The 23,057-nt window shown below is 34.3% G+C and overlaps 1 protein-coding gene across 2 annotated transcripts in view; it reads left to right on the top strand.

Moving 5' to 3' along the window:
• Immp2l (inner mitochondrial membrane peptidase subunit 2) overlaps nt 1-23,057 on the top strand; it is an 859,776-nt gene that overhangs the window by 496,433 nt on the left and 340,286 nt on the right. The gene's annotated exons all lie outside the window — the stretch shown is intronic.

Consider the following 23,057-nt stretch of genomic DNA (forward strand, 5'->3'; position numbering starts at 1 on the left):
TAGACCAGTTCAATTGATACTTAAATGAACCATCACAGACAAATTCTGATATTAAGGACATATCCTTAATGCTATTTGAAAATCAACCATTCTCTCTTCTGTTATGATAAGTTTTAACTCAAAAAGTTATTTAATATATTAGATTTTAATTTCAATAAAAATTTCCATACTTCTAGTTGGTTCTTTTTAAATCCATATGTGGTATTCTTTTTTTTTTTTTTTTTTGGCCAGTCCTGGGCCTTGGACTCAAGGCCTAAGCACTGTCCCTGGCCTCTTCTTGCTCAAAGCTAGCACTCTGCCACTTGAGCCACAGCACCCCCTCTGGCCGTTTTCCATATATGTGGTGCTGGGGAATTGAACCGAGAGCTTCATGTGTAGGAGGCAAGCACTCTTGCCACTAGGCCATACTTCCAGCCCAATATGTGGTATTCTTAAATCTCTGCTTAATTTAATGCATTATTTTATGTACTTATTTCACCTTGCTAATTTATTTTCAATTTTTTATTGATATTACAAAGGTCATGTACAGAGGAGTTACAGTTACATAAGTCAGGTAAAGAGTACATTTGATTTTGGTCCATGTCACCCCTTCCCTTGCTCTGTTCTAGTTTTTCTCTAGTTGTTCCCTAGCTCTATTCTTTGTTTTCCACAGTGTCTAGTGAGTTCCATTCCTACATTAGTTTGCCATTTGCCCCTCTATTTCTGTGCCTCCCTTATTCTCTGAAACATAGATAAATGAACAAACAAGAAAAAAGAAAAAATATCTTGTTGAATTTTTAGACTAACTTTATTTTCAAATCACTTTATATTAAATATTTTGTTTCATTCTCTAGTGAATACTTCTTTTTATTTTTATTGTATTGACCTTTCTATTATCATTATTCTTTTTTTTAGCATGTTTTGTTGTTTCATTTTGTACTCCTATCTTGTGTAGCAGATCCCCCACTCCAGTCCCACCAATTGGGCTCTGTTTCTCATTGCTATGGTAACAAGTTACCATAAACTTAGTGGCTTAAAACAATAAATAGGGGCTGGGGATATGGCCTAGTGGCAAGAGTGCCTGCCTAATATACATGAGGCCCTGGGTTCGATTCCCCAGTACCACATATATAGAAAATGGCCAGAAGTGGCGCTGTGGCTCAAGTGGCAGAGTGCTAGCCTTGAGCAAAAAGAAGCCAGGGACAGTGCTCAGGCCCTGAGTCCAAGCCCCAGGACTGGCAAATAAATAAATAAATAAATAAATAAAATAAATAAATAAATAAATATTTTCTTACAATTCTTAGATCACAAACCTACAGAGTTTTTCCCTGGGCTATACTCAGAATATCAAGGCCTGCTTTCCTCTGCAAGCTCTAGGATATAATTAATTTCTTTGCCTTATCTAGCATCTAGGATCTACCTGAATCCTTGATTCATGGCTTTCCTCTACCTCAAAGCCAGAAATGGTCTTTCTTTCTTGGTATCATTCTGGCACTAACACTTCTGTTCTCTGCTTCTTTTAATGATCCTAGGTGAAGAGTACAGAGAGATAGTCAAAATCCAAATCAGAAAGGTCATAAGAAAGATATTAGAAGGAAATATTGTTTTTCTTAATGGACATTGTGATATTAGTATCTGAAAATGGAGAATAAAATTTATGAGCTTTTTTTTTTTTTTGGCCAGTCCTGGGGCTTGGACTCAGGGCCTGAACACTGTCCCTGGCTTCTTTTTGCTCAAGCTAGCACTCTGCCACTTGAGCCACAGCGCCACTTCTGGCCGTTTTCTGTATATGTGGTGCTGGGGAATTGAACCCAGGGCCTCATGTATACAAGGCAAGCACTCTTGCCACTAGGCCATATCCCCAGCCCATGAGCTTTTTTTTGGTTGTTTTTAGCAATTACCAGTAGCTTCATTGACAGAAAATTTTACATTATTCTACTATCTCTTCATCACTTCCTATCTTTACATTTGCTCTATCTTGTCTCTCACTTTTAAATTACTTTGTACTACTTTCCTAAATTAAGGCATTATATAAGTAACTGAATCCATGTCTGAATCCATGTCACGCACCAACTGACTTTGAATAGTTCAGAAATAAGACATAAATAAATAGATTGATATTTGTTGATTATAGTTTTTAGATATATTATCCAAAATTACATCATGTGTACATTATTAGAGTATAAATCCCTACTGACCAAAGGTAGTGTTGGCTTAATTTTCTGGATTCAGTGCTGTATGAAAATGAAATTGCAATGTTTCTTTTCATAATGATGAAAGAAAACTTACAAATAGATTGCTAATCATCTAGGGAAAAATAAGTTCACTCTACTGAAATGGTCTTGAATATGCAGTTTCTTAATATCTTTTGCTTGATACCAAGATGACAAGAATGAACTTAGTGAATGACTCATTGTTTTTTTAAAAAAAATTCGTTACTTAATACCTCTTAGATTATGAACTTTCTTCCATACCTCTTAAAATTCGTTTCAAGGATCTGACAAAAGGATCTGACAAAATTGTTAGTCATTCTCTTACATTTAAAGGTCAAGTGATGACTTCTATTTAATATTCTTTTCTAATTTTTTGTCTCATTTAGTAATTAGGAGCATTGTCTTATGGTACTTTCTTGCTTGGTATATAATCACTAAGACATATTCATTACCCCTCTGAGCAGGTGGCATGAAGAAGGCCACAGATGTAATTATTTCTGTTTTTAGACTTAAAAACCATTTACATTGAGGGTTACACACAATACTGGCATTTTCCAATATTGAAATGCAACTTTTTTACTGCTTTGTTTATTCTTTTATTTAAAAAATGTATTTAGTATTTAGTAAAGAATGAATTCATACCTGAAGAAAAAAATCTCAAATTCAGCCAAGATGGAGAAGATAAAATTCTGTGAGATAGAACTGGCAGATGTCAAATTTGCATCTCATTTAATGTTTATATATTTTCCTTCAGGCAATTTCTGGCACTATATAAATAAACTGTTAAGATGGTAATGCTGGGAGAAGGGTAGTAAGGGGTAGGACATTAAAATCCGTGAAATCCTACGCTTCTTACTTGAGTTAATTAGAGCACTTCATTACTCCGGTATGGTAATGCCTTTTTGTTTTTATTTTTCTTGCCAGATTTTAAAAATTAAATTGCAGAATATTTTAAATTCAAAAGAGATATTTAATAAAGGTTCTTATGTATTTGCTTTATTGTGTTTTTACTTTTTGAAAATGAAATGAAATTATAATGCATTGCCCTTGGCCCTTACTACAGGTCAAGAAAGTAGCTGTTGGTGGGTATTACATGGATATGTATGGGTTGGGTGGGAGTGTTGTTCAGGCACCCTCAGCATCCATGGGGGATTGATTCTATGGTCTGTTATGAATATAAAAATATGGTGGCTGTTCAAATTCTGTATATAAAATTGTGTAGTATCCAAATATCACCTACATACATTCTCCTTTATACTTTAAATTGTCTCAATATTACTTTTAATACCATTAAACCATAATCAGTATACAAATAATTGTGACAATTTTTTGTGTAGGAAACTGTGACCAGAAAAAAATACGTATACATGCTCATTACATGTGCTTTAAAATGGTTTTCATCCATGATTGATTGACTCCATGGATATGGAACTCAGATATAAAGGACTGTATGATTGTTTCTGAAGAAAGTAGAGTTGACAGAATAAGCAATTGAAAATAAGGATTTGACTTTGTTCCATTCAATTTTGACATTGATCCTTTCATTTAGGAAATAGTTATTAAAATTCACTTATAAGGCAGATTCTCTGCTAGCTATTGGCTTACAACGATCAAGATATGATCCCTGTCATTTCAAATCATATAGACATTTTTCTATTTATTATTTTTTACAGCTTGGACTTCCAAATGGTAAGACAAATATTTTCCTAGATTTATTAGAGGGTAAAGAGAAAGTTTGACGTTTTTAAGCTTGTCTGAAATTCTGATATCCTAATTTTGATGTTAGCTATCTGTAATAGCAGGACGTATTGTGAACTTTTTTAAAGATCATTTGTTATCTTTAAGATCTTGAACAGCCTATACTTCAAGCTTTGTTGCCCTATTCTACCCCAGTTCCTATTTCTTATTCAACTAGACGTTCTGAGACTCTTACTAGTATCTAGATTTGTACTGTATTTAATCTTTATTCTTTCTCTAACTGCCTCAAGCTTAGACATAAACAATAGGTTAACCTTTATAGGAGACATTGTTAAATGGTATTATAATGGCACTTAAAAAGAATCAGTACATACGGCTTCTCATATACGCTCACATATGATTACATGGGATATTTTTTATTTTGTTATTGCTAGGGACTGAATCCAGGGCTTCACATATGCTATGTATGTGCTCGACCATTGAGCAATACCACCAGTTCATAAGGGATATTATGGGCTCATAATATTGCTGTCATAAAATTATAGCATTACATATTTTAATTAACAGATTCTTTCTTTAGCAGATGCATGTTAGGCCCCAATCTAAGTTCATCTCACCTGTAGCAACCTCATAATATATATCCTTATTTAACTTATATTTTATAAACAAGGAAACAGGCATGGTAGACTTTGAACTCAAATTCAGCTCAAATCTCAGCTCTTAAAGCTAGCAACTCTAGAGTTCTCTTGAGAATACTGCATTCCACACACCTAACATCTCTAACTCATAGGATATTCAAGTCAAAAAGTCAAAGACCTGTGCTGTTCAGAGATGAGAATTGATCTGTGTAGATAATAGTTTTAACCTTGAGTAGGAGGTACAAATAAAATGAGGAAAATAGATTCTCCAGGATAGGATGCTTGGATCTAGTAACACTTGAGAAAAGCACAACCAGAAATGTGGACTGACAGTGAAGAGATGGAGGAGAATGGGGATTTTGGAAACCAAGGGTAGATAGACTTTGAAGAATTTTACTTTGCCATGTGCAATTTAGCACATTCTTATAATTGCAAATGCTACACAAATGCCAATGAGCGAAAGCCGTTCTACCTAGTAGTTAAGAAACCATTGCTAACTTTTTCTACTTTAAATGTTTTTATTACACAATGGAATGAGTTCCAACAAAGACACATTTTAAGGAAATATATGCTTGCATGTACTTTAAAGAAGTACATGCTTACACTTTTTATTTACACATACTTTTTACTTGTTTTGTGAAACAAACTTATATGCTTTTACTTTTGTCTACAAGTCAGCTAAATTTAGTTTAGTGTATTTTACCTTACAAGGCACTTAGATTTTTTTTCAGTAAATGAATATCAGAAATGTATGAGCCCCAGGAAAACAATAATTTAACTTTCTTGAGGTGGTACAATGCCCAAAGAATTAGCCACTAATCCTTAAGCAGGATTATCTTTTGGAAGATTTATCAGACCAAAATACTGGCTGTGAATCGCAATTCGGAACAGCTAGACTCCTAAGATGACTTTGTATGTTTTTAATTTAATGCATTTGAAATGCATGATTTGAGTATTTTCCTTCCATGCAGGATTTGAGCCAAGTAATAGCATCGATATTACTTTGTGTCATATTCTGATATTATTGAAACTTGATATATCACACAATGCTCTATTATCATGAAGTACTTACCTCTTACATTAATCTTGAAGAGAAAACTGTAAAAAGTACAGCTAGAGATCCCATAAATATAGAGTAGGCTATAGATAAAAAGTATTTCAAGAAATATAATCAAGTGATAGATAAATTTGGTTGAACACTGATTGCTATAATTATTTGATTTGATACATCTTATTAAACTCAGAGGAGATGATCTCCTAAACTGGAGGTTTGCGAATAAAATCTCAAATTATGTGAGTTAACTTTTGGAAGCTTTCTATATACTCTAACATTTCTGCTTTTGAGATTTTTGTGTTTTTGGTAACTTCCATAACTATTAAATGAATTTAGTTATTTAACTGAGATATTAACCCTTCACAAATGAGTAATTTTGGAAAATTTCGCTTAATTTCTCATGCATGGATATAACTATTTTCATGCAATGCAGTGGTAGTCAACACCATACATAGAAAGATCAAATAATATTCCATAGGTAAAAGTTGTGATTAATGGAAGAAGGATGATCATATAACTACTGCATAAATCCATATGTTTTGAACTTTTGATTAATGCAGAAAATTGATAGTTTTGTTGATTTTTCATTGTCATGTTAATATTTTATTTTATAGTCAGTGTGGGATGCAGTGTGGTGGATTTAATGTGAACTTCTTTGAATTAGACTAGCAACATTTTTTGTTTCTGTGATACTACTAATGAACATTATCAAGCATAGTACTTAACATGCCTACCTTAATGTCTCACAGTGTAATATTGACTTGTAAGGGTTACTAGGTTTGTTTATGTAATGTTTAGAGAAATATATTTTATTCTTATTTAAAACATACTATTTGTTTTGAAAATCTTGAGGACTTCCTAAGTGGCATATTCCACTATAATTTTTCACTCTAGTTGTTATTTGAATGAGTCTCAAATTTGAAACTGTTTTCAAAATAAAAAATTTATTTTCCAAAATTCAAATGAAGTACAGGTTCTGGCTTAGTGCCTGGAACAGATGTAGTGACCTCATATTGAAACTGATGATGATGAGAGCTAGGAGACGGAGACTGTCTCCGTGCTACTGATGCAAAGCATTCAGTTCTGTGTGTGTATGGTTACCAGAGTAAAACAGATCACACTTGTTCCCTAAGTATTTTGACTCTGAAGAATAAAACAAAACAACCTCCCCAAATTCTATATCTTAGAATTGTATTTTTATTACTTCATTGATATTAGGTCCAGATTATAAACCTTAACATTGCTTAGTGAGCAACAGTAATTAGTCCCAATTTTTCATCTTACTATTCCCTGTGGTTTGAGAAGCTTCCCGGTGTCCTGTCCCCAGATTTCAGATGTTGTGTATTAATGGCATTCTTGATCAAGATGAGTCCCATTGATGTCTAACCATTCCACTCATGTGAAATGAAAAGCTGATTTGGAGAGGTATTGAGTGCAGTGCCATTCTCCATAGGATATTCAACACATGAACCAATATACTCTTTTAATATTATATATGTATATATATAATATGAAGTATTACAATATGTTCAGTGCTCTTATTATAGGTAATATATAATATATTCAATGCTCATTATATATAGTTATATATGCATACATATTATACACACATACATGTATACATACACATATATGCTCACTGCTCATTTGACTCAGGTCTTCTTTATCTTTTTGTTAGAAGCTGGTGTCTTGGTCACTATGAATGCCCAGAACATGTCATTTGGTATCATGATTGATTCAATAAGGTGGCTACCTAGGTTAGATTCTTCGAGCTTACCCTGTTCACCTTGAACCAGCAGATGGCTTTAACAGTTTGAGAAAGAGGATGCTTTTCACTGCCTTTCCACTTCTGTCCCTTGCATTGCCTCTTAGTGATGGGAGTAGGATGAAATCAATGAAACCAAGCTATGCTGTGTTTTAACCCTTTTTTCTGTTGGCCTTCTAACTTTCTGTTTATTGCTGCTTATCATTCCACTTTGCCTCCTGGGAATTTTAACTACATTTAAATTATATAAAAATAATAATTGTTGTGCACTCTGTCTCTTTGCCTCTTATGGTCTGAAAGTACTCTTAAGTAGACACAATCTTTGCTTTCTATTTAACATACATGGCCATACCACCGTTGATGATGAGAAAATACTGTATCTTTAAACTAAAATCCCATATTGCAATATTTGATAACTAAAGTGTTCAATATTTTTCCAGTATTATGATTTCATATAGACCTGTGGGAGGTACTTTATCTACAATGGATAAATTTTGTAGTCCAATGTAAGTTGGCACATTATAACATATCTTTATAACTGTTTTACTTCTCAATAAGATTCAGTGTATTTTAAACCACACCTGTGTCTCATTTTCTGTATTTTCTGTATCTGATTAGCTTTTTGTTCTTCATTAGCCCCTTCATTGGGTAATTTAAAATTTTACATAATTTCCTTAAATTGTTTTAGTCAAGTTTGCATTCAATTTGATATAAAGGCCAAGATTTTATTATACAAACCTCAATTAATGAGAGAACCCAGAGTAAATATTTGAATAATAACTACCGGCTTTGAAGAGAAGACAACTGATTTGATTTGTATTGTAAATCTTTATTTCACATTTCAGTTACATTGCTAGGTAATAAAAGATCCTAAAATTAACATGACCTCTGTTTACAAAATTTGTTTTAAGACTCATTTACTACAAAGCTGCCTCAGTTTTGATATTACTCTACCTGAAATAGAAAGTGTTATCCTTCTAATGACTCCAAAGTGGGCTTAAAAACTATCCAGGGCACTCTTTTGAAATTAATGACTTCTTTCAGCCTCAATCATCTTGTGATTCTCTTGTCCTGTGCTTACTTTCCCTGTTTCTCCTCTGGCTTTGTGTCTTACTGGTTACATTCCAGATTTTCTGGAAAGCTGTACCCTATGAAGAGATTCTGTTTATAGGTGCCTTGAACACCTTTAGACCTCTGCAAATTTGAATATAAATCTTAATATTAGTGTTCCATACTGTGTATGGTAAGGGTATCTTAGCCATGTAAGTATATTGAATCCTCTAATAGCTTGATGAAAATCAACACAGTGTAGTGATGACACAATATCAATTAAAGTCCTCCTTGTAAAAATTTTATTTTTGTTCTGAATGATCCTATTCAAGTGTTTTTAGATCAAAGCAAGCAAAGTACTCAGCCATTCTGACTGCTTCTTATGTTAGTTCTTGCCATTTCATTTGTGTGTCCTCTTACTCTGTTGTAAAACATATCACTTGAAAACATCAATGAATAACATCTAGTTTTCATTGCAAAACTCCCACATGGTGATTGTTTATGATATTATGGTTAAATATATAATCCTAATGAGTTCATTAGAAAAATGGTGACAGCTCTTCCTCATCCAACACTATAGAACCTGAAGTTTATTTTGTTTGTTTTTTACAAAGAGCTTTTTAAAAATAAGTATATATGGTAGAACTGAACAGCTTTTTCATCAAATATTTTAAAGAGAGTTGTATAACATGAGTAAAATTCTACATTGTTTTTTAAACTGTAATGCTCTTATTAATTTTCTACTTTTCTTTCATTGTTCATTTTCATATTTGGCCAATCATTTCATTTGTGAATGACCCAAGTGTTATTTAGTGAAAGGAAAAGAAGAATAAAGATCCTGTTTTAATGGATCCTATCTACTAACTGATCCAAGAACCAACAGTCAAGTTTAAGGTCAAAATAATGTGTCAAAAACCATGTTGGTAATGTAATATAAATGCATTTAATAATACTAACAGATGTAATGGATCCACATATCAGAACTTAAAGAGATCTTAGTTGTCTCAAGTACAGTCTCATAAGTAAAGCAGTTCTGGAAGAATTTAATTAACAGCTTTTCTCATGGTCACTAAGTGGACCAGTTATGGCTACCTGACAAAGGAAATAGCATTAAAAACAACAGTGAACTAGATCTATATATTTAGGTTACTTACATCAGTTCTAAGCTTTTCTAGTTCTAAAACTTGATACTTTTCAAAATTAGATTGCCAACAAAGAGGGAAACATAGGAGTAATAACAAAAATGGTGATACTATTGAATAAAAGTTATAGAATATCTTATGTGCCAAGCTCTATTTAGTGTTTTATATATATTAGCTCTCTAACCCTCAGATAAATCTTATAAAGTAAGTAGAGTTTATTCTCATTTTATCTATGAGAAAATTGAGGCTGGGGAAATAACTTGATGGACTGACGGACGCTGTCCACATCAGGTGATTTCATTTAAGGGACAGTTTCTGTGATGATGTTTGGAGGTAATTGAGAGAGGTTCTCCAATGAGAATGTAGGTAGGTAGTTAGACCTGTTAATTACTTTTCATCAGATATGATGAATTGCAGCATTTCTTCACTTGTGAAGCATATAAAAATAAACTCAAAGCATTGGAAACAAGATGTTCTTATGTTCTATTTGCAGTTACTTCTATTTTTTGTTTTAATTTTCTGTACCCTTTGTGCTGTATGTAAGTTTATCTGACCCTGGGAAAGGAAAGGGAATCACAGAAGCAGCCGGACAAAGGATCAACTAATGCAACAATGATACTCACTAGACACTATGTTGGAAATGAAATTTACAACTTGAGGGGAGGAAAATTGGGAAGGGAAAGGGGTGAAAATGAGGGAAAGAGGTAACAGTGGTCAAAATAAAATGTACTTTTTACTTTTGTAACTGTAATCACCTGCCTATCACCTTTACAATAAATACATAAAATTAATTAATTAAAAATGTGTTGCACTGTAACTTATGTATAATTCTCTGGTATTTTTACTTTGTTTTATTGGAGGAGGGGACTGTTTTGTTTTGTTTCTTCTTTTTTCTTTTTTTGTTGTTTTTACCTAGGGCTTGAACTCAGGTCCTGGGCACTGTCCTTTAGCAATTTTGCTAAAAGCTAGCACTCTAACACTGAAGCCACTGCTCCACTTCTGTCTTTTTTGGTGATCAATTGGATTTAAGAGTCTCTCAGACTTTTCTGCCTGAGATAACTTCAATGTCACATCTCGGCATCCTGAGAAGCTAGTAATTACAGGCATGAGCCACCAGCACAGGGCTTCTCTGGCATTATTGAGAGCATTGATAGACATATATATATATGTATAGATATACATACGTATGTATAGATATACATATACATACGTATGTATAGATATACATATATATTGTATGCTGATATATATACTGATATATAGAGAGAGAGGCAGAGAAAGAGAGAGAGAGGAAGAGAGAGAGAGACAGGAAGTGGGGCAGCTTGAAAACCTGTATGCTTGATCCCTTTCACTTGTAGTTGGCAGTATATGTAGAAGCAATCATGCTTCATGGGTTTATCTTGTTGCTAGTTCAAGACCTCATTCTGACCAAGCAATCTCGATTGGGAAGGCATCTATAGCTAATGACTAACAGCTAAGGACATGCTGTCCTTATTTTTTTTTTTTTTAGTTTTTATTGCATAGGTGATATACAGAAGGCTACTGTCCTTATTTTTAAATTTAGATTTGTGTGTTAAATACTGTTTCATATTTTCTTTAGAAAATTTTTTGATTTACCAGATTATGCAGCAAGATACGAATAGGTCTAACTAATGCTATTGTCTTTGGTGTTACATTTTAGGCACCTACCATTATTAGTTGCAGAAGATATGAAGTGGTAATAGTAGTTTAAAAAACAACAAAAAATGTAAAAACTAAAATAAATAAACAAACCTATCTACTTCTGTAAGCTTGGAGAAGTTGATGCCTTTTGGGGTAGGACTTTATTTGATTCTCTCTCAAAGAAGTATTGGATTCCTTTATGTTGTTTTATTTCTTCTAACATCCCACTATTGATTTGACTAATAAATGGTTTAAAAAGCCTGTAACTCTTCTGGATCTTCAATGATGTATTGTTTCTGTAAATGTGGTTTTTCTTCTGTGTAGACGGGTAAACTTCAGGTATCAATTTATCAACCTTGTTTTCATTTAGTATTTACTCTGTTTCTAAGTATTAGGTACTTTTAGGTACTGGAGCTTGTGTCTGGACTATAGTCATTACACGATTATTATCTTAGGTTATTTACATTGTACATTGAATATATGTTAATTAAATGATTTTAGCAACTCAAATGTAAATTTTTACAGCTAAGGTAATGGAAATATAGCATAATTTAGCTTAAGTTTATTCTAACTGCTGTGCTAAATTTATGTAGCATAAAACAAAAAAAAGTTCTTATGGCACAAACTCAAATCCTGAATATTGCTATTCTGCTAAACAGAATTTTGTATAATATTCTTTCCCTCCCTCCCTCCCTCCCTCCCTCCCTCCCTCCCTCCTTCCCTCCCTCCCTTCCTTTTCTTTGTTCTTTACTTTCTTTCCTTCATATTTTTTGTTACAGAATAATCAGTGAAAACTTAATTTAGGTCCATGAATTAAATTTTATATTAGCTTTAGTTAATGAAACACACTTTATTGCTATCTAGAGAACATATTAAGTACATTCCTACTGGAATCCTAATAACCTCTTAAGGGCCATGTCTCTGAGTCTTGTAGAATCAATCACTTCTCTTGGTGACTAATTTTATGTATGCCTCTATTATTACACATATCAGTTATATCATATTTGGTTATACCCATATTTATGTTCTTAATTATACTACAAATTCTTTGCAGAGCAAGTCATGCCCAAATATGCCTTTCAACCTCAAACCCCATATTCCACTTTGTGCCAAACAAAAACTAACACGATTGCTGAATTGAACATTCACCTCTTGTCACTTTTGTAACTTTGGTTTCTGTTATCATTGTAGAAGTAATTTACTTACATCAAATTTCTTTCACTTGAAATGTACAGTTTAATAATTGTAGCAAAATTAAGATTAAAAGCTTTTCATTTACCCAAATGTTGGGAGCTCGCGACACCCTTCCCCCTATCTCCCAGGGGGATGCCTAAATCCCAAACTATGAAAGAACACTCGGTTTTATCCCTCTCGCATGTGGAAGGAACAAAGCGTGTTCTTATGGACTGTGCTGAGCTGAGGAGAAGGTTGCCAAAACCCCCCTCCCCGGTCCCCTCACGTGTCAGGAACAGCGGCGGAGAGAGGCATCGGGGAGACGATTCGATGGTCCATGAGTCTCACCTGTCCAGAAGGAGGGCAGAAGAATTTATTACGGTGATGAAGGCGGGAAGGAGAAGGCCTTGGGGTGACTAGCTGATTGGCTGAGCTGGGCTGCCCATCAGGTGATCTCATGAAACTTCCTCTGTGGGCAGAGATCACAATCCCCCAAGGGCCAGGCCTCTGCCATTATACACTTGGTAGAGCCGAGAGGTGGGGACCGCTTGCTTCTCTTCTGGTTGAGGCTGGAAGGTGGGAGGGGCTCCCTCCCACACTGCCCCAGGGCTGGGGGAAGGGCAGCGTGAATTCCCAACACCCAGAGAGTTTCTATGTAGCCTTCACTTCTTTCATCATACTGCCTGTCTGTCCTGTTTTACAATGACATGCAAATTACTTTAAATAATGCCTTTTGAAATTGATCTACCTTTATTTGTTTTAGGGATATTATTCTATTAAAAGGATATAACGTAAGTTATTTATGCTTTAGCCTATTGATAGACATTTGGGTTATTTTAGTGAGGAGCTATTATAATAATACTGCTGTGAATATTAGCATACAATTATACTTTTCATGGGTAAATATCTAGGGACACAACTACTGTTTCTTGCTTGAAGTTAAAAGAAATTGCAAAGTGTGCTAAGTAGCTGTGTACTTTCCTACCAGCAGTGCATACGAATTCAACTTCCTCTTCATACTTTCCAACATTTGGTTAGCATTGATTAATCTTTGCAATTTTTATTCTTTATAGATGTGTGTGGTGACATCTTAATGTGAATCACCTTGTATTGGCCAATTGGCAAGTGTGCTTATTATACATAGAGATTCTTAGTTGAAAGATCAATTCGAATCATTTGCTCATTTTAAAAAAGTTTTACCTTGGGCTGGGAATGTGGCCTAGAGGCAAGAGTGCTTGCCTCGTATTCATGAGGCCCTGGGTTCGATTCCTCAGCACCACATAGACAGAAAATGGCCAGAAGTGGCGCTGTGGCTCAAGTGGCAGAGTGCTAGCCTTGAGCAAAAAAAAAGCTAGGGACAGTGCTCAGGCCCTGAGTTCACGGCCTAGGACTGGCCAAAAAGAAAAAGTTTTACCTGTTTCGGGTTGTAGGATTTCCTTCTCTTTCTAGAAACAAATCTTTATCAGATATGTGTCTTGTAGTTAATTTACATCACATTTTTGATATTATTGTCAACATGGGGTTATAGTTTCATTGTAAGGTAATGAGTACATTTCTTATCAAACTTGTTACCTCCTCCCTCATTTTTCTCCCACCTTTTCCCCTCCCCAATTCCCTTCCATCCCCCTAGTTGTACAGTTGGGTTACAGCATATAGTTTTGTAAGTTTTGCTGTTGCATTGGTTTGCCTTTTACCCTTTGTCTCTCCATTTTGATATTTCCCTTCCATTTCCTACTTGTGATAAATGTATATACGATACCCAGGGTACCAAAATCAGTAACAGTGACATCGGGGGTAAAACCATGGGGAAGAAGAAACAAAGAAAATGGCATAATTTCACATAGTACATTGAACATAACAGCAATGATAAACCACTTATTTCCATAACTTCAGTTCATTTCACTTACCATCATCTTATATGTTCATATGTACATACCTTTTGAGCTATTGTGATTTTCTTTTAAGCACAATGCATTGTTTCTTTACGGATTATACTTTTTATGTCCTAAGAATAAGGGAACAGATGACACCATGTGAAATTAGAAAACCATACATGCACAATAAGATTTGAAGAGAATCAACCTCCCCAGCTTTCAGAAAAATGCAAAACACTTTTAGCTACCAGGTGAACAACAATGAAAATGAATGCCTAGTGTTGACTGTAGTGTGGGAAATTGATAGTAAAAACAAACAAAAAAGTCTTTCTAGGCAATTTGCCCCATTGCCAAAACTGTTTAAGCAGCTAAATTTTTATTGGGGAATGTAGAACTATGGTCCACCACATAGAGTGTTTATAAATGGAAGAACTGTTTTTTCACAATAGATGAAAAAGAGTTTCTCTTACAATTTCTCCTAGAAGTTTTATTATTGCAAGGCTTATACTTAAGTCCATGGTCCATATGGAGTTAATTTTCATAGTCTAGAACGTGTCATGTTTTTCCACATGTACATATTTTTTTCTAATTTTGTTTGCTGAAATTATTTCTTTCTTGATAATTTTCTTGTTAATTACCATAACACTATTATATCTATTTATATATTCCATTATATTTCATTAATCTTTATGTTTATTTTTATGCTCCTACTATCTTCCCTTTTTTTCTTTATTGTCAAAGTGAAGTACAAAGATGTTACAGTTTCATATGTAAGGCAGTGAATACATATCTTATCCAACTTGTTTACCTTCTCCCTCAATTTTCCCCCGCATTCCTCCTCCCCATTTTTCTCACCCCCCATGAGTTGTACAGTTGGTTTACACCATATGATTTTTTAGGTATTGCTGTTGCATTGGTTTGTCTTTTTATCATTTGTCTCTCAATTTTGCTATTCTCTTTCCCTGCCCTACATCCAATACACGTATATACATTATCCAGGGTACTAAAATCAGATACAGTGATATTAGGGGTAAAACCACAGGAAGAGAATACTAGGAAACAAGAAAAAAAAGATACAATTTTACATGGCATGTTGAAAATAACTACAACAATGATATACCACTTGTTTCCATAACTTGGAGTTGATTTTGCTTAGCATCATCTTAATGTGTTCATACATACTATTGAGCTAATGTGAACTTCTGCTAGGACTATCCTATAATTAATTATTCCCTGTGTGGGAAATCATAGAGTCCATGTTTCTTTGGGTCTGCCTCACTTCACTTAGTATGATTTTTTCCAAGTCCTTCCATTTCCCTATGAATGAGGTAGTGTCATTTTTTTCTGATAGAGGTATAGAATTCCATTGTGTATGTATATCACATTTTCTTGATCCACTCATCTACTGAGGGACATTTGGGTTGGTTCCATATTTTAGCAATGACAAGTTATACTGCGATGAACATAGTTGTGCTCCTGGCTTTAGTGTGGCCTCCTTGCTTGTAATCTTTTGGGTAGATGTAAAAAAGTGGGGCTTCTGGGGCATAGGGGATCTTTAGGTTTAGCCTTCTGAGGAACATCCATATCGCTTTCCAGAGTGATTGAACAAGTTTACACTCCCACTAACAATGTTACCTTCCCTTTTAAAATAGTTTTGCAGGAAAACTTTAAGTCAGATAGTAAAATTAATCAACTTTGATTTTCATAAAGGTTTCACAAGTCTATATCTCTTTTACATCTGCATAAATGTAAATACTTTTTAATTTCTGAGAAGATTTTGGTTTCTGGAAAATTTTGCTATTTTATATTGATATAAATTTTCATCTGTTGTTACTTCTCCTTCCTTCTCAGTGACTTTTTAGAACATTTCTTATCGTATAGGTTTGGAGATAAAACATAAGTTACAACAACAGAAATTTAAGATCTGTCATAAGTATAGGTGTAACATTCCTTAGTCACTCAACAAATCAAGTCCATTAACAAATAGGAAATGATTATACCATGACTGATTAGCATTTTACCCTGGACTGCAAGGTTGGCTTATAGGTTAAGCAATGAACATAGTCAACCAAATTAACCACCTAAAAAAGATGACACATATAACCATCTCAGTAGGTATGGACAAAACATTTAACAAACTGCAACACCTATTCATGATGAAAATTATCAGCAAACCATAGAGAAAATTTGTAGTCTAATCAAAGGAATTTCTAAAATATTCTGTGGCTAGCATAGTGACAAACAATGGAATGCTTCTCATTTCAGATTAAAAGAAAAACAAGGATGGCCACCTTCTTCTCCTTAACAGCTATCTCTTCTACTTCCTTGAAACTATTGTTCAACATTTTACCTTAGGTCTTGCTCAATATCCAATTTATAAATAAATTTTGGGGATCATAAATTTTACTTGCCTTTTATATATAGTGTGTTTCAAAGGAAATGTTACTTATGAAAAACTTTGCTAAGCCTTCTGGCAGGTTATGCATATGAACAAATAAATATTGCATATTCTTTTGCTTTGATTTATTCTTTTTGCTGAATGCCTTTTTGCTTGATAGTATAGCAAATACAACTAAGCAGTTAATCAGTTTTTACTAATGTAAAGCAATACATTTTTATCAACTACTTATACTTGATAATATCAAAAGCAAGCCCCACTTTGAAGTAGCCTAGGCTGGAGTCCTCACAATAGATACTCTGTGAGATTTCTTTAGGAAAATATTTGATCAGAGTCAGAATTGCCACACTCTAACTTCCTCAGAGAAATGTTTTTACTATACAAATCCTATATAAAGAAAAGAAATAGAGTTAATTTTTTCATAATGAAACCAATTATATATTATGTGCTGACATTCATTATATGATCATTTGTTTTCACATTAAATGGGAAAATAGGAAAATTGTGTAATTTGCATAATGAAAGAAAAAACTTTACTGTAGCATACTTTGTAGATTTTCCCATTTTTTCATCCTTTTATATGATGGGAGAGTATAGAAAAAGATTAATATTTTAAAGGTAACTCCCACTGGATGTTTGTGGCTCATACTCACAATCCTTGCTACTCAGGAAGCTGAGATCTGAGGATTGCCTTTGAAGCAAGTTCAGCAGTAAACTTTTGAGACTCTTATCTCCAATTAACTACAAAAAAAGAAGGAAAGAAAGAAAGAAAAAAAGAAAGAAAAGAAAGGACAGAAGTAAAGCTGTTTTCAAGTAGTATAATGCCAGCCTTGATTTAGTTTATTGGTAAGGGTAAAGAGGAGCACAGAAACATGATGCTAAGTGAAATGATCTCCAAGAAATAAGAGGTTTTTCTTTGTTGTTTTCAATGTACTGTGTGAAGTCATTTCTTTTTTTCTTTCTTTTTTTCAACTTTGTTTTATCTCCTGTTTTCACTCTATTTGATTTTGGTACCCTGTGTCTTGTATATACATTTATCTGAATTATGGAAGGGGAGGGGAACAATAAACTGGTGAAACAATGGACAAAGAGCATACCAGTGCAATAGCAATACTCACAAGACAATATGTTGGAAATGAACTTTACAATTTGGGGGCAGGATGGGGGCAAGTGGAAGAAAAATGAGGGAGGGGGTAACAATGTTTGATGAGAAATGTACTCATTACCTTACAGATGTAAGTGTAACCCCTCTGTACATCACCTGGACAATAAAGTTAAATTTAAAAAAAGAAATGGTGGTGCACAGGGTGAACTAATGCAACAGTGGTACTCACAAGACTCTACATTGAAAATGAACTATGCAACATATGGATGGGAATAGGAGGGAAAAATTGTACAAAAAGAAATGTTCTGATTAACTGACGTATGTAATTGTAACCCCTCTGATTATCACTTTTTTTTCTTTTTTATTGTCAGAGTGAAATACAAAGGGGTTACAGGTTCATATGTAAGGCAGTGAGTACATTTCTTATTCAACTTGTTACCTCCTCCCTCATTTTCCCCCACCTCCCCCTCTCCATTTCCTTCTCCCCCATCCATGAGTTGTACTGTTGGTTTATACCATATGGTTTTGTAAGTATTGCTGTTGCATTGGTTTGTCTTTTTATCCTTTGTCTCTTGATTTTGGGATTCCCTTTCCCTTCCCTAGTTGCAATATACATATATACAATATCCAGGGTACTAAAATCAGTTACAGTGATATCAGGGGTAAAACCATGGGAAGGGAATATGAGAAAACAAAAGGGTACGGTTCTACATGGCATGCTGTAAATAACTACAACAATGATATACCACTTGTTTCCATAACTTGAGGTTCATTTCGCTTAGCATCATTTTATGTGTTCATATGGGCATAGCTATTGAGCTAGTGTGATCTGCTGCGACTATCCTAGATATGTACTAATTAGGAGGGAAACCATAGAGTCCATGTTTCTTTGTGTCTGGCTCACTTCACTTAGTATGATGAATATCACCTTTATAAGAACATTTTATTAAAGACCGGAGAAAGTGCTCTGCAAAAAATAATATCTCCTTGATCTAGTTTCCTGTCAATAAATAGATGCAAAAGGTTCAGTCCTGGACTCTGCAGCTACTTCTCATTGCCCTTTGGCTTAAAAAAAAGGTATTTTATTGTTATTATAGAGGTGATGTATAGAGGGGTTAGAATTACATAATGAGTACATTTCTTTTTGAACCATGTCATCTCTTACCCTTGTCTCCCAGTTTTTCCCTCCTGTCCCCACCCACTAGTTGTATAGTTCATTTTCTACAAAGTGTCTGGTATCACTCCTGTATGTATTCACCCCTTTGCCTCACTTTTTCTATGACCCCTCATTTTACCCTCCCAAACACAAATAAGCTAACAAACAAGATGAAAGGAAAAGACAACAAAAACAGCAACTACAACAAAAAATTGCCTGTTTCCGTTTCTTGGAATTCATTTTGAAAAATGTTATTTTTATATGACCATATGTAAATAGCTATTAAGGTTTTGTGATCCACTCCTATAAATATTTTCCTTTGTTCTCACTGTGTGAATGTCTACAAACCTGTATAATTTATCATGTCCCAGTGTTTTTTTCTTTTTTCTTTTACCATCCAGTGTGTTTACTTGTAGATTTATAGGCACACTCTAGTTACCACAAATGATGGAAACCATGTAGCATATGTGTCCTTGGGTCTGACTTACTTTGCTTAATATAATTTTGAAGTCAAATCCTACCTGGAGCTGGATCCAGATTTCTAGAGTACAGCTTTGGGGAAGGATTTGGGAACTTTAGAGAACACTGGCAGACTAGGCTCTGCAGTTCTGTGACTGTCTTCTGTGTGTCTCATTAGAGTAAATGTTGCTATTCCTTATAATGCCTGTGAAACATTATCTGGAATCCTGCCAAAAACTATTAGGCTGTCAACAGTTTTTGAAGCTCTTCTCTTTGACTAGCAATGATTTTTTTTAAGATCAGGAATATCAGGTTCTTACCTTTATTACTTTCATAAATGTGTTTCTAGATTGAAGTAGCTACAGTTTAGCTAGTGTAGAAAAAAAGTGATGAGAAATAAATTGAAATACCTAAAATGCTTATGTTCTAAATATAACCAACTAAAATTGTACATAAAGATGCTTGGTAAAAAAAAAAGTTGTCACAAAGTTATTTGACTGTTCTTAATGGACTAGGAAGTGATAGGCTAAATTTGGCTATTTGGTCCTCTGCTAAGTCCAGGTAGCTTCAGCTAAGTCCTTGGTTCCTATGACCTGTATGTCATTGAGAGAAAGGTAGCTGCATCCCTTCACCTGTTTACTATTAGTTTGATCCAAATATGTCACTGGATCTCCTTATATTTCAATGATTTTTTCATATCTAAAATGGAGACAATACCTCCCTAGAGGACTCAACTGTTCATAAGAACACTTTGAAAAGTGTGAAGATATTGCCTGCTCTCATCTCTTTTGGCTCTCAACAAGCAAAGAGCTGAAAGCACATCATCTCCTGCTATGATTGTCTACTTGACCTTCGTTGAACTGTATCCCTCAGAAGCTGTTGAAGTCTGTGTTTTACTGCTCTTACACCACTGGGCTATGGAAACTGGACCAGGGTCTATGAATTTTAAGCTGTTGACAACTTATATAATGCATGGCTATTTTGTCATGATAGTTGTTCATTATTTAGAAGAGTTATCATTGGATCCTTTAAAATAATTGAGCCTCAATGGTTTTACAAGTATCTTTTAAACATTTTTAGAGGCTAGTAGCTATTTTGTGGGAGGAGTATATGATTTTAATTGATGTACCGCAAATCTTAATCCATTAGGTATATTTTAGATTTTCTTTAGAAGGATTTTCAGATTCCTGTGACATTTGAAGAAAATGTTGCAACACTGTTTTCACAGTCCTACTCATAATTTCTTTTCCTGCTCCAAACTCAATTGTTTTAGATTGCATATGTATGTCACTTATTCTTTTTTAATACATAGCCTTTTCCTTAGCAACATATTGTGATATTAAGAGAAGAAAAAGTGCAACAGAAATCATGGAATACTAAATAAAGGCTTAGTAAGTTGGCAGTGTCTAATAACTATTAGGGAACCAGCTTTTCAGATAATGAGGCCCATACTGAAGTACAACACAGCTCTTTCAGCCCCTCCCCAGGGACCTTGCTCTGGCTGATCTATTTAATGAGTGGTTTCATAGACAATTGTACCATCTTCATTACAAATAAATAGCATGGTTTTTTTCACTGCATGAAAATTTCATCATAGACTTTTCCCATTATCTTTGATTAGAAAAATGATTTTTAAGTATATTCAGCTGTCATGGAAAATACAGATCTTTCCCTCTACTGATAGCAAGAATCTACTTGTAGAATGTGTGTGTGTGTGTGTGTGTGTGTGTGTGTGTGTAAAAGGAAGAAAATGTAGAGGACAAGGGACTAGAGCACACATTAGGTACTTCCATATGTTAACTGTTGAGCCTAAATTCACTGTAGGTATGTGCACTTCATCTGGTAAAAATATTTCATTTTTCTTGACTTTTTCTTCCCTATGGTTTATCCCTTGTTGTCACTGTATTTGATTTGGTACCCTGGGTATTGTATGTACTTTATCTGAATTAGGGAAGGGAAGGGGAACAACAAAATGGTGAGACAGAGGACAAATTGTGAACCAATGCAACAGCAATACAAGACAATATGTTGGAAATTAACTGTACAACACATGGGAGGGATGGAGAGGTGGGAAATTAAGAGAAAAATGAAGGAGAAGGTATCAAGCTTGACAAGAAATGTATTCACTATCTTATTTATGCTATGCAACTGTAACTTCTCTGTACATTACCTTGACAGTAAAATTAAATTTAAAGCTATGTTTTCCTCAAAAAAAAAAAAAATCGAAAGTACCAATCCTACAGCTACTACCTTTGACAAAGCAGGTGAACTTTTACCAAGCGTTGGCTAAGAATAAACCTCTAAATGTCATTGCTGAATTTGTGAGTTATTTGAAAACAGTAATAAAATTAGTTGTTTGGATGCCTGACAAAAGAAAGAAAAAGCAAATTCTACAACAAATCATTGCGCTAGCCAAGTGTCATGGTGCATACCAATAATTTCACCTATCTGGAGGAGGCAGAACTATCACAAGTTTGAAGACAAATTATGCTAAGTGAAGGAGACATTATCTCAGAAAAACAAAGAATAAAAATAAATGGGCTAGGCAGTGTCACTTAAGTGGTAGAGTGCTTTTGAGGTCCTAGGTTTAATATCCAGCCCCATCTCCAAAATAAAAATATATTATTATTTTTAATAATTTTTTGTCAGCCAGTTGTTTTTTGAGCTTAAAAAATGTAAGCCTCTGAACCTTCAATTCATGAACTTTAAGAAAATTATCCTCTAAAAGGCACATCTTTTTTTTCCCTCCATGTATTCCCTCATTACTAAATATGTTTTATTTTGCTTTTGCTTTTAATTTTTGAGAAATTATTTCTCAGTGCTAGAGACATAGCTCTAGTGGGAAACTTCCTGCTCAATAAGCGAATGAGAGAGAGAGAGAGAGAGAGATTATTTTTCCTTAGTGTGATTTTTAAGTTATCAAGTTTCTTTTCTTAAATATAATAATCCTGCTTTGATCTGTGAGTTAAAATTACTTCCTATTCGGACAAAATTCTGCTGCATGAAATATGGGTTATGAATTATTTCTCCTTCCTTTCGGTACATCAGGGATTGTGTCTGAACAATACATACCACGTAGAGAAATGGTATTAGATTTCCCTACACATGGCAGATAATCAATAATGTCTAGGTTTGTCAATTGAAGATGAAACTCCACATAATAGTCAGTTCTGCATGTCCTCCAGCAGTGTCTAGAGAGCACCAGTCCTTCTACTTTGGGCATTGATCAGAATCCCCCAGGACAAGCGCTTCCCATTATGCACCACTAGCCAATTATACATCACCAGTTTGATTCACAGAAAATCTTTCCCTTTCTCCCTCCCTCCTGCTCTTGCTTCCTCCATTTCTCCTTCTCTCCCTCTTTTCTTCCTCTACCCTCCCATGGTGATCTATATTTTTAGTTTATCCTTCTTTATCTTCAGTGAACTATTTTCAGATATTGATAAAGAACCAATGATTTTTATTGCACTGTTAAACTGTAAAATGTCACCAATATCATTTCAATGGATTAGAGGTCAGAGAAATGAATTTTTTCTGTGCATCTATTATACTAGAATACCAAGTGAATTCAACAAAGCAGAACTTACTAGTTATTCACCCTGTGGTTTGGTTCCCACCATAGATTCCTTTTTCACACCATCCATGAAATCCAGTTGTGAAACCATAGTACAAGTTGAAATGACTTCAAAGG

The sequence above is a fragment of the Perognathus longimembris genome, chromosome 2, assembly GCF_023159225.1.
Source record: "Perognathus longimembris pacificus isolate PPM17 chromosome 2, ASM2315922v1, whole genome shotgun sequence".
Classification (NCBI taxonomy): domain Eukaryota; kingdom Metazoa; phylum Chordata; class Mammalia; order Rodentia; family Heteromyidae; genus Perognathus; species Perognathus longimembris.